This window comes from Parasteatoda tepidariorum, chromosome 9 (genome assembly GCF_043381705.1).
Source record: "Parasteatoda tepidariorum isolate YZ-2023 chromosome 9, CAS_Ptep_4.0, whole genome shotgun sequence".
Lineage (NCBI taxonomy): Eukaryota > Metazoa > Arthropoda > Arachnida > Araneae > Theridiidae > Parasteatoda > Parasteatoda tepidariorum.
In genome coordinates, this window is record NC_092212.1 from 20,574,307 (window position 1) to 20,584,934 (window position 10,628).

Consider the following 10,628-nt stretch of genomic DNA (forward strand, 5'->3'; position numbering starts at 1 on the left):
TGGGAACATGGAGGACTTGAACTCTTATTGCAATCACATACCATTAAATTTGCTTTTATAACTTAACTTCATCGTTCTTTGTGTGTTTTTGAATCATATAAGAACATAAACTTTGACGCCCTCTAGCTGTTTTGCGTTTTGCTTTCGACCATGCATTCTTTGATAAAAATTGTTTGCTTGGATGTGTACTATAACTTACTAAAATTTTGCCCATCTTTTTAGAATCACCCTGTATATCTTTCTCTTTCCTTTTTTTTAAAAATTCATTGTGCCATTTTTGTTCTTTATTTTATGAGTATCATTTTAGTAATTTTGTAATGAAAACTTATTTGAAATACCTTAAATTATCTTTTCTCTGCGTAATTAACGTTGATTATGAACTGAAAATCTGTCTTATTAACATTTCATTGCATCAGTGTAAAGAAATAAATTATAATATTACGTACTTGAAAACTGATGTATTTAAGTAATATAAAAATAATCATTAATAATAAAATGACTTATCTATTCTCGTCTGAGAACGAAGAGTTTGGTTTCATATGAATTTTTTTGTCACTGGGTCTAAAAGATGTTACTTTTTTTTAATATGTGTATTTAAGGTATTTTTAGTTAGTATTTAAATTAAAAGGATATTTTTCTTAAAAAAAATAGGAATAAAATAAATGTTGGGGAATCCGAAATTTAAATAGTATTATAATTATTTTGTTTCAGAACAATAGATACGTTGGAAAATAATATATTTCACCGTTTAAAAATACTCTTTAATCGAAAGTGTTTTTTAAAAATATTTAAATGGTTTTACCAAATTTTAGAATTTAAATTACTGAAATAAGTTTATTTAGTTTAAAGCACAAATTGTGTAAGATTTTATTCAATAGCTATAAAAATAAGTTGTTTTTTTTTAAAACGGGAAAAAGACTGACAAAAATTGAAGAAAATGAAGTTAGAATAGATTAGGTCATCAAAAAAGCAACTACAGTAAAATAGATTTACAAAACTTCAATTTTTTATTTCTATAACGAATTAGACTATTTGAAATAAGGCGCAAAAACAAGTTTTAACTATCACAAATTTTGAATTTCTCGATAAAATTTTCAACATGATTTATGTTGATAAATATTTAGGAAACTGTTTTAAGGAAAAATAATATAAAATGAAAGGTGGTACTATACCTATATATATTTGTAATCCAATTCTAATAATTCTTGATAACTCATTGTCTTATTTTTTATACTGAAAATCTTATTTATTTTCCTTTATCTAAATTCTTCTTAAGATATTTAAATTTTATTAAACATTAAGTCACCCAAACTGACTTTTGCCTAGCAAGGATTCTAAAAATCAAATATCTGTAAAATTTCAAGATTTTTTCAATTTTATGTAGAATTAAACTTGTCATTTAGATTTGTCTTTAACCATTTTCTTATCTTAAATAATTTTACAAGATTTACTTATCTTTCATAAATACCTTCTGCAACGCAATGATAATAAGTAATAAAAGTAAAAGTGAATAGATAAAATGAAAATAAATAAATTAAATAGAAATAAATAAAATTTTATGTTAATAAAATGAATAAAATAAAATTAAATTAATAAAACAAAAGGCAAGCATGAAAATTCAAATCGATAGATATGTTAACTAAGCAGCGGAGAATATTTATTGAATAGAAAAATATATAAAATGCTTATTTATGAAAAAGATATTATAAACTTATGGAATCAAATATTTTAACATTCTTCCGTTTCTACTACTATAAAATTCTTTATGCAATTAACGTTTCTATTATTTAAAATATCATATTTTCATAAAGCTAATCAATCGACTTAAAATTAGAAAAGCTATTGTGTGCATTACTATTTTAACTGCAAAAGTAATTATGCAACTAAAAAATAACAAACTGAATAAACATTTTCAATTTATATCGTATTTCCTTGCCTCTTCCTTCTCTTTATTTAAAATCTATGTTATCAGTTAAAGATTTTTTTTGGAATAAAAGAGAATTTTGAAAGAGCTAATTAATTATTCAATACTGTCTGTGACTTACTATTTACTGGGAGAAAAAAGCTGGTGTAGATATGCTGGTGTAAAATTTCACTCTAAATCTTTAACTAATTAACAATAAATTAAATATCTTCTACAAATCGTGTATTGTTTCAAGATATAGTTCTTTGACAAGTTATTCTTCTGAACCTAAAAATCTAATCCATATTTGTTTTAATAAATTTTTTAAAGAAAATATCTCTTCTTTTTTTATATACGATTTTTGCAAAAATGAAACATTTCGGTAATATTTTCTAACAACATTTTAATCATTATCTTTGAGGGGTTTGCGGATATGAAATATCAAGTTGAAATTTATCTCTTCAATGTGTCAAGATGCAATTAAAGCCATTCATTAAAGTTTAAAATTGTAAAAAGATATTGAAAGTAATAACCTAAAAGAGCTAGAAAAATAATTGTTTTGTGATTCTCAATAATCTAAACATATGAAAACTATTAACATAGTATGGTGAAAACTAAAGTTTTATTTCTGTATTATAAACAATAAAATGAAGAAAAAAAAAAGAAATTATCACTGTTTCTTGAAAAAAAATAGGTTATTTATGAAAATTGCTCGCATTAACTCTTAATAAGGAAGAAACCCTCGTTCTTCTTGATGTAGAAGGTTTTATGTTCTGTTGTTTTAAGAAGTCTTAAAAAGTGTTTTTATCTTAAAAGGATTCATTTCTTCGTAAACAAAACATTTTTTATAATTCTTCTTTCAGTAATTTCAATTGCGTAATTATTAAATAATTTGAAAGTTATTTTTTAGAAAGAACACAAAAAAAAAACATGAAACAATTTTCCAAATAACTATTTGGCTCTTAAGCATTTTCTCTTTTAACCGTTTGTGACTGTAGCAACATGATGAAATTAAATGAGGTCAATCACCAATAGATATTTGAGATAATTATGCACATTACACGTTGCTTATACAAAGAGTAGCTGATAAAATTTACCTAATACTTGGAATAAATGTTTATGTACATTGCAAATTGCTTATACAAAGATTAACTGATAAAATCGTTACAATACTTGGGAATATACACCGAAGAGCCATTACATTATGACCAAACTCCATCTATAACAATGGGCTCGCCCAGATTTTCATGGTTTCTCGCCCAGGAATAATGTTTTCATGGGGCACATTAGGACCCATAATCCTCATAGAACAATCCCTGACGTCTGTAAGCTACTTGAACATAGTTGCAGACCAGGTTCACCCATTCATGGCAACNATCTTAAAAGGATTCATTTCTTCGTAAACAAAACATTTTTTATAATTCTTCTTTCAGTAATTTCAAGTGCGTAATTATTAAATAATTTGAAAGTTATTTTTTAGAAAGAACACAAAAAAAAAATCATGAAACAATTTTCCAAATTACTATTTGGCTCTCAAGCATTTTTTCCTTTAACCGTTTGTGACTGTAGCAACATGATGAAATTAAATGAGGTCAAACACCAATAGATATTTGAGATAATTATGCACATTACACGTTGCTTATACAAAGAGTAACTGATAAAATTTACCTAATACTTGGAATAAATGTTTATGTACATTGCAAATTGTTTATACAAAGATTAACTGATAAAATCGTTACAATACTTGGGAATATACACCGAAGAGCCATTACATTATGACCAACCTCCATCTATAACAATGGGCTCGCCCAGATTTTCATAGTTTCTCGCCCAGGAATAATGTTTTCATGGGGCACATGTGGACCCATAATTCTCATAGAACAATCCCTGACGTCTGTAAGCTGCTTGAACATAGTTGCAGACCAGGTTTACCCATTCATGCCCACAGTTTTTCCTGTGGGGGATGGTGTTTACCAAAAGGATAATGCACCATGTCATAAGGGGCCAATCGTCGTGGATTGGTTCAAGGAACATTCCAGTGACTTTAAAGTCATGTCTTGGCCCCCAAATTCACCTGACCTTAATCCAATAGAGCATTTGTGGTCCTACTTGGAAAACCAAATTCGTGCTGCCACGCTACTCCCCTCCCCCCCCCACCCGCAATGTGAGGGAATTGCAGGACCAGTTGGTGAGCGCTTGGTACCAGATACCTCAGACTACATATCAGCACCTTGTGGAAACAATGCCACTGCGGGTGCTAGCAGTTTTGAGGGCTAAAGGTGGTCCTACATGTTATTAGCAGGGTGGTCATAATGTAATGGCTCTTCGGTGTGTACATTTACGTACGTTGCAATTTTGTTTTTTGTTTTTTTTTTTTGCAAAATTAATTGATAAATTGTATCAAATTCCTTGGAACAGATAATCAGATAGTTACGTAAATTAGACATTGTTATACAACGAGAAATTGGTAAAATCTATGTAATGCTTTGAAACAGATATTTGCGTACATTGCAAAGTATTGTTTATAGAACTTGAGAACTAATGATAAAATCTCTCTTATACTTTGGGGCAAATATTTATGCACATTGCACAATATTTTTTTAAAGTATTGGAACAGTAGATAAAATATACTAAAAACTGTGAAACAGATACTTACAATGTAAATTGCACATTGTTTTTTTTAAACGCCAAAATGTGTCAAATACTTTGGGACATATTTGTATATATTTTGGACATGTTTTTTCGTTATAAGGAAAAACTGATAAAATATATTTAATGCTTTGAAACACACATTTACGTATATTTCACATTGATTTTAATTCCATTACCTGTAACATGTTTTCCTTAAATTAATATGTTGTAATATTTAATAAATATGTCGCAATTAATTCTGTTTTTAATTTCCTTTGCCAACTGCTAAAGTTGGTAAATGTTATAAATTAAAAACCATTTTAGACAATTTAGCGACTTTAGACACTAATGGTATTTTCAAATTCTCAGTAACATTTTACACTAAAAGATAATACAAGTGCTGCCAGCCAAGAAGTAAAATACTACATCTGATAAAATATACCAAATACTTTGGAATTAAAATACGCAAAAGGAACATTATTGAATCCAATAAAAATAGAACCAATAATAAAATACACCAAGCAAATTAGAACTGATATTTACATTAAAAAAAAAAACATTTTTAAATCAATGACAATAAAACAAAAATATGCATTTTTTCAGAGTTACTTAATATTCTTCTTGAACAAACAAAATAAAATCAATACACAAATGTACTATAGATTTTCTAAAAAGTTTGGAAAAATGAAACAAAAAACAAATAAATGAAACCTCTAGTTTTCTTTACTTATACCTAAGTGCGTTAGAAAATACATGTAGCATAAGTAAATCTTATTTTTCTCTATCTAGGTCTATTTTGAAAAGTGAAAGACGTAGAATATCGATAAATCCCATTTTTCTCCTCTGAAGAAAAATAAGCCTTTTTTTCCGCTCTAGATTTTCACTTTGTTTTCGTCTCCAAACTAATGGGACTTCATTTCCTGCCTCTGGGGAAAACAATGAGTGTGAAATGCAACAACATTCATTTTTCTCGCCTTTTTAGACAACAGAAATACATCCTGTTTCATATATTTTGGAGAGAGGTGTTGAAAGAAGAAATAGCGCAAGAAATATTTAAATCCATAAAATGTCTTTTCATTAAATTAAAAAGAATTTTTTTTAAATTCGATTTAGAAGAAAAGTCTTTAAACTTTGAAATCTACTTTTTTATAGCTGGGAACATATATGGTAAAAGTAAAGCTTATAGTACACTTAGAATTTTCTATCTAAAGCTACGGTAAAATAACCGACAGTAGTCTGTCCAGCTCATTAACCGTAAAATTAACGGTAAAGAGTATTTTTTTTTAATTTTATGGTTTTGTAACCGTTTTCAACTAGTATGATTAAAAAACCAAGAATACAAAACTGTATGGGTTTTCTTACCATTTACAACTAGCATGGTTTCAGAACAGTGAAGAAAAAAATTTAATTTGATATTGGAGTTAGGATTTGAGAGGAATGTGTATACGGAAATAGAGGAAAATGACCGACAGCAGTCTGTCCATCCCATTAACCGAAAAATTTACGGTAAAGAACATTTTTTTAATTTTATGGTTTTGTAACCGCTTACAGCTAGTATGAGTAAAAAACCAAGAATACAAAGCTGTTTGGGGTTTTTATCCTTTACAACTAGCATGGTTTCAAAACAGTAGGAAAAAAAATAGTTTGACATTGGAGCTAGGATTTGAGAGGAATGTGTTTACGGAAATGGAGAAAATATTGTAGCGTCAATGCTGGTACTCAAACCCCATTGACAGATTAACCCTCAGAACTACAATATGTACCCAGATGAAAGGAATTGAGTAGTTTCATTAGATGACTCTAGTTGAGAAGAAACTCTAGTTGTATAACAGTATTAGGTGAAAGCAGTTAATAAACTGTTTTTCTCACCGTTAACAGTTTGAAAACCATTTTATTTATTGCCATTTGACCGTTTTGTTTGAATACGGTAAAATATTTTTAAATAGTTATTTAACCATTTTTGCCCAGAAAATTTTAACAGTGTATTGTAAAAGGTGAAGTAAAGCATAGAAGCAGGCGGAGTGTAAAGTATAGCTTAATGTATATAAAAATCTAAAGCGTGAAATATAAAGTAAATTATTACTAGAAGCACCAAAAATATAAAGTAAATTTTCACCAGAAGAACCAATGATGTCATTTTGATCGTGTTTTGCCATTTATGTCGTTTTTAAAGATACTTGTGAGCATCGAAGCTCATATTTTATTTTTCTGATATTGCTTCGAAATATATTGTATCAAAATTTAATGCCCTGTAAGTTGTTAAGTGAAATAAATAATCATAAAACTGCTTAAAGCAGCTAAAAAGGATTATTTTGACCTTCGTAAGAAAAACGTTCATTTTTTAGGTTAAATGTCTTGTTTTAATTTAATTTTGCAAAACTACAAGCGTTAGGAAAATTTGTAGAAAATTTGTAGAAGCGTTATGAAAATTGGTGACCACAAAGTTAAAAAAATGTCCCGCGATAGCTTTCTTAGATTCTGGGGAGAGATGTATGAATTTTTAATTGTCTTTTTGTAAAATTAAAAAGGGATATTTTGTTGGATTTTGAAGAAATGTTTCAAAAATTTAAAGTCCACTTTTTATAACTGGGAGATAAAATCTCTTTCCGTATTATAGATAGTGTGGTAGATTAAAAGTAAATTTAACAAATAATGCTGATTAAGGTATCTGACCAATGCAAAAACATGATTTCGTACAAACCTTTTGAAATTGAGTTTAATACAGATATAAAGTTCTGTTAATCTTAGCTTTCTAAAAATATTTTACTTTTGTCTGTACTTCCTTTATTTACAAATTTATAGTAGTTTTTGTGCAAGCTGATAACACTGGATAGACTAAAGACTTTAACTACCTTAAGCATTTACACTTAGGCAGATTATACTACCTTTGGCAGGATACACACATTTTACACTACCTTAAGCAGGATATCTTATGCTGTTTTCAAAATAATCTACAATTTTGAGTATAGCACTCATGTTTTAAACTACAAACCAAGAAAAAAAATTGGAATTTTAATTTTTTATTCATTGTTTCTTCGCAAAGACAAGTGGGAAATTTTTTAAAAACTTGTTTTTTAACTACATTGATCCTTAACTCAGTAGCATCAGTACTTGATTTAAAGATAATAGTTAAAAACACAGTTGATAGCCTTCTAAATAAAATCCTCAAAAGATTTTTTGTTTTCGGCGATGAAAAATTTTTACAGTGTTTTACAATGTCTTATTTTTAACAAAAAATGGCCATTTAAAAAAATAATAATAATAATATTTTTTTCTTTACTTTTATAAGTTTTTAAGCATGATCAAAGTTATCGAAACAAGCCGGATACTTTAAAACAATAAGAATTGATTATACACCGTAATCATCATTAATAGGCATATTATTTCTATTTGAGGCATCTTATCAAAACTCTCTTTACATTAAAAAATCATAAGCTGCTTTGGGTAATCAACTTCCAAACATTTTGTCTTATTACTTTTTGTCTCCTTACATTCATTACATTTTGTTTCGTTACGCAAAAATTAAAAGGCTGAGAAGCTTGCAACTTCTAAGGTGTGCAGAAAAGTATACAGGGATTACGATGGAATGAAACAATAAGATTTGATAATTAGTTCCATGTCGATATGAGTTGTTGAATATCTGCAAACATTAAAAATCATCTATTTCGCATCGTTTTAAATTTCCATCTGCTTTCATCTCGAATCTAATGGGACTTCATTTACTGCCTCTAAGAAAACAATGAGAAAACTGTACAAAAATTAATTTTTCTCGCCGTTTGGGGCAATAGGAACACATCATTCTACTTATATTCTGAAGAGAGGTGTAAAAATAAAAATAACCCAAGAAATATTTCAATTTTTTACACATATTTTCGTTAAATTAAAAAAAAAAATCGATATTAGTTTGAAGGATTCTTTACTTGTTTGAGAATAAGCATTTTTAAAATTTGAAATCTACTATTTTTGCAGCTGGGAAATGAAATATATTTTCGAATAGAGATTTCACTTTCATAGATTAAATGAAAAGGCTGATATTTAAATGAAACTTTATAAATCAATAACAGGGTGTATTGTCATCCTCCCCTTTAATGTAAGCATTCTAATCAACTTAAAAAAAATTAATCAATAAAAGAAAAAGTAAAGATCTGAAAACAATATTTAAATTCAGAAGAAAAATCGATTTAAGCTCAAACAAATCACTATTGAGGTCAGGGAGACTAAAAACACTGAAAATAGCTTGATTATTGAAAGAAAAAAACATTGAATTATTAATTCTAACTTTATCTTAGTTTTCTCTAGTGAATTAGGTTTTAATAGTGTTTTTCGAAGTTTTTCCGCCAAGAAAAATAAAAAGTTTAAGTGCCTTAAATTTGAGTTTAAGTGCCTAAAAGGCTTTAAACTTCAAGCTAAACTATAATTTTATTTATATAAGTCATAGCTATAAAGAATATCTGGGATTCAGAACGGATAAAAAACTTAAATAATTAAAAATATATTAAACCTTTCTTTAAAAAAATCGCCATTTTGGAGAGATTTTCCCACCTAGAAGATAATTATAAAAACTAACGAATAATTCTCCTTTTTCGAAAATTGCTATAAGCCCAGATAATTCAGAGTAACTTTTTGAATATTAAAAAAGTAGATCGCAACTCTTTTTGTTTTCACAAAATTGTGGTTTTTACTCATAATGATATTTTACGCCATTTTCAGAATCAGCATCGAGAGCACTAGCAAAAGGTTGGCTGAACTTGATCTAAAGGCCGTAAACAGCTGTTAAAAACTCTCAGCAAATTCTAAAAATAGTATATTATTCGAGGAAAAGCATTATTTCATGTTTTCTTTTTCGTTAATAATTCCTCATAGGGTTTCAAACATTCCCTATAAATACGCATCTATTTCGAATTAGTAAAGATCTAATATAGAGATAAATAAAAAAATCACACATTTTATTTCTTCCTAAAATTTCATTTGTTTTAACACAGGAATTAAATGAAAAAGTATTTTAATGAAATTCATGAAGAAAATAATTAATACAGAGAATAATCCGCAATCACAGAATTTATTATATATATTTAAACTTTTTGTAAAATATAAAATTAAAAAGTTTACTCACTAGAAATCACGCATTAAAACTAAATCAAGAAAAGCATAAATATTATCAAAGTCTAATTAAAAGCTTCTAAGAAAACTGGATTAGAAACACCAAAACCAGTGTAACTGATAGTGTTGCTGATAAACACTTTCACTTTTTAAACATATTTTGATGTTCTTAGCATCGCTTACTTTCTTTAATGAATCCCCTTATATTTTGATAATATATTTAGTTTTCCTCGCTTTTATTTCAAATGCGACACCCATCCTTTACTTTAAATTGAACAAGGATTCAAAAAATATTCATTAAAGTCGTAGATTAAGTAAGATCGCCGTGTGTTTCATTAAGTTTTTATTTAACGACTTGACTCTTTGGTTCCGATCTAACGCACAAAAATATGCTATCACTGAGATTATTAAACGTACCCTGGTAGATATAATGACATAAGACGATCTCATGGGCCCTCTTCATATGAATCAAATTTAGAACTTTGCACCTAATTAACATCTCTCGGGGTTGCATAGCGACCACCTGCCCTGCCACAAACAGCTAAATGCTCTTAATGCTTTCTTTTAATACTAGTCATTTCACTTCATTGCTATTTATTTGTTTTTAACTTTGGAACCCTTTTGGTTCAATGATATTTTTATATTTTAATATTCTGGAAGCCTGTTGGTTCAATATCTATGTTTTCAATGTTTTATCACGTTTAAATTGCTTTTGCTTGTCTAATTTACCTTTTGATCCAATGTTTTTAATGTTTACAATCTTTCACTTACCTGTTTACCCTCTTGGATCCAATGTTATATACTGTATTCTTTTTCAGATTGTTGTTGTTAGTAATATTCAAAGATACTTAAGAAATCATGTAATGCTATATCAAATTCGTCTCTATTCAAATCTAAGGCATACAAGTCATTGTCAACTAAAATTATAGGATGTCAACTAAAATTTAGGATAAGCATTAAATATTATTATATTTATTTATTATTCATTTATTTT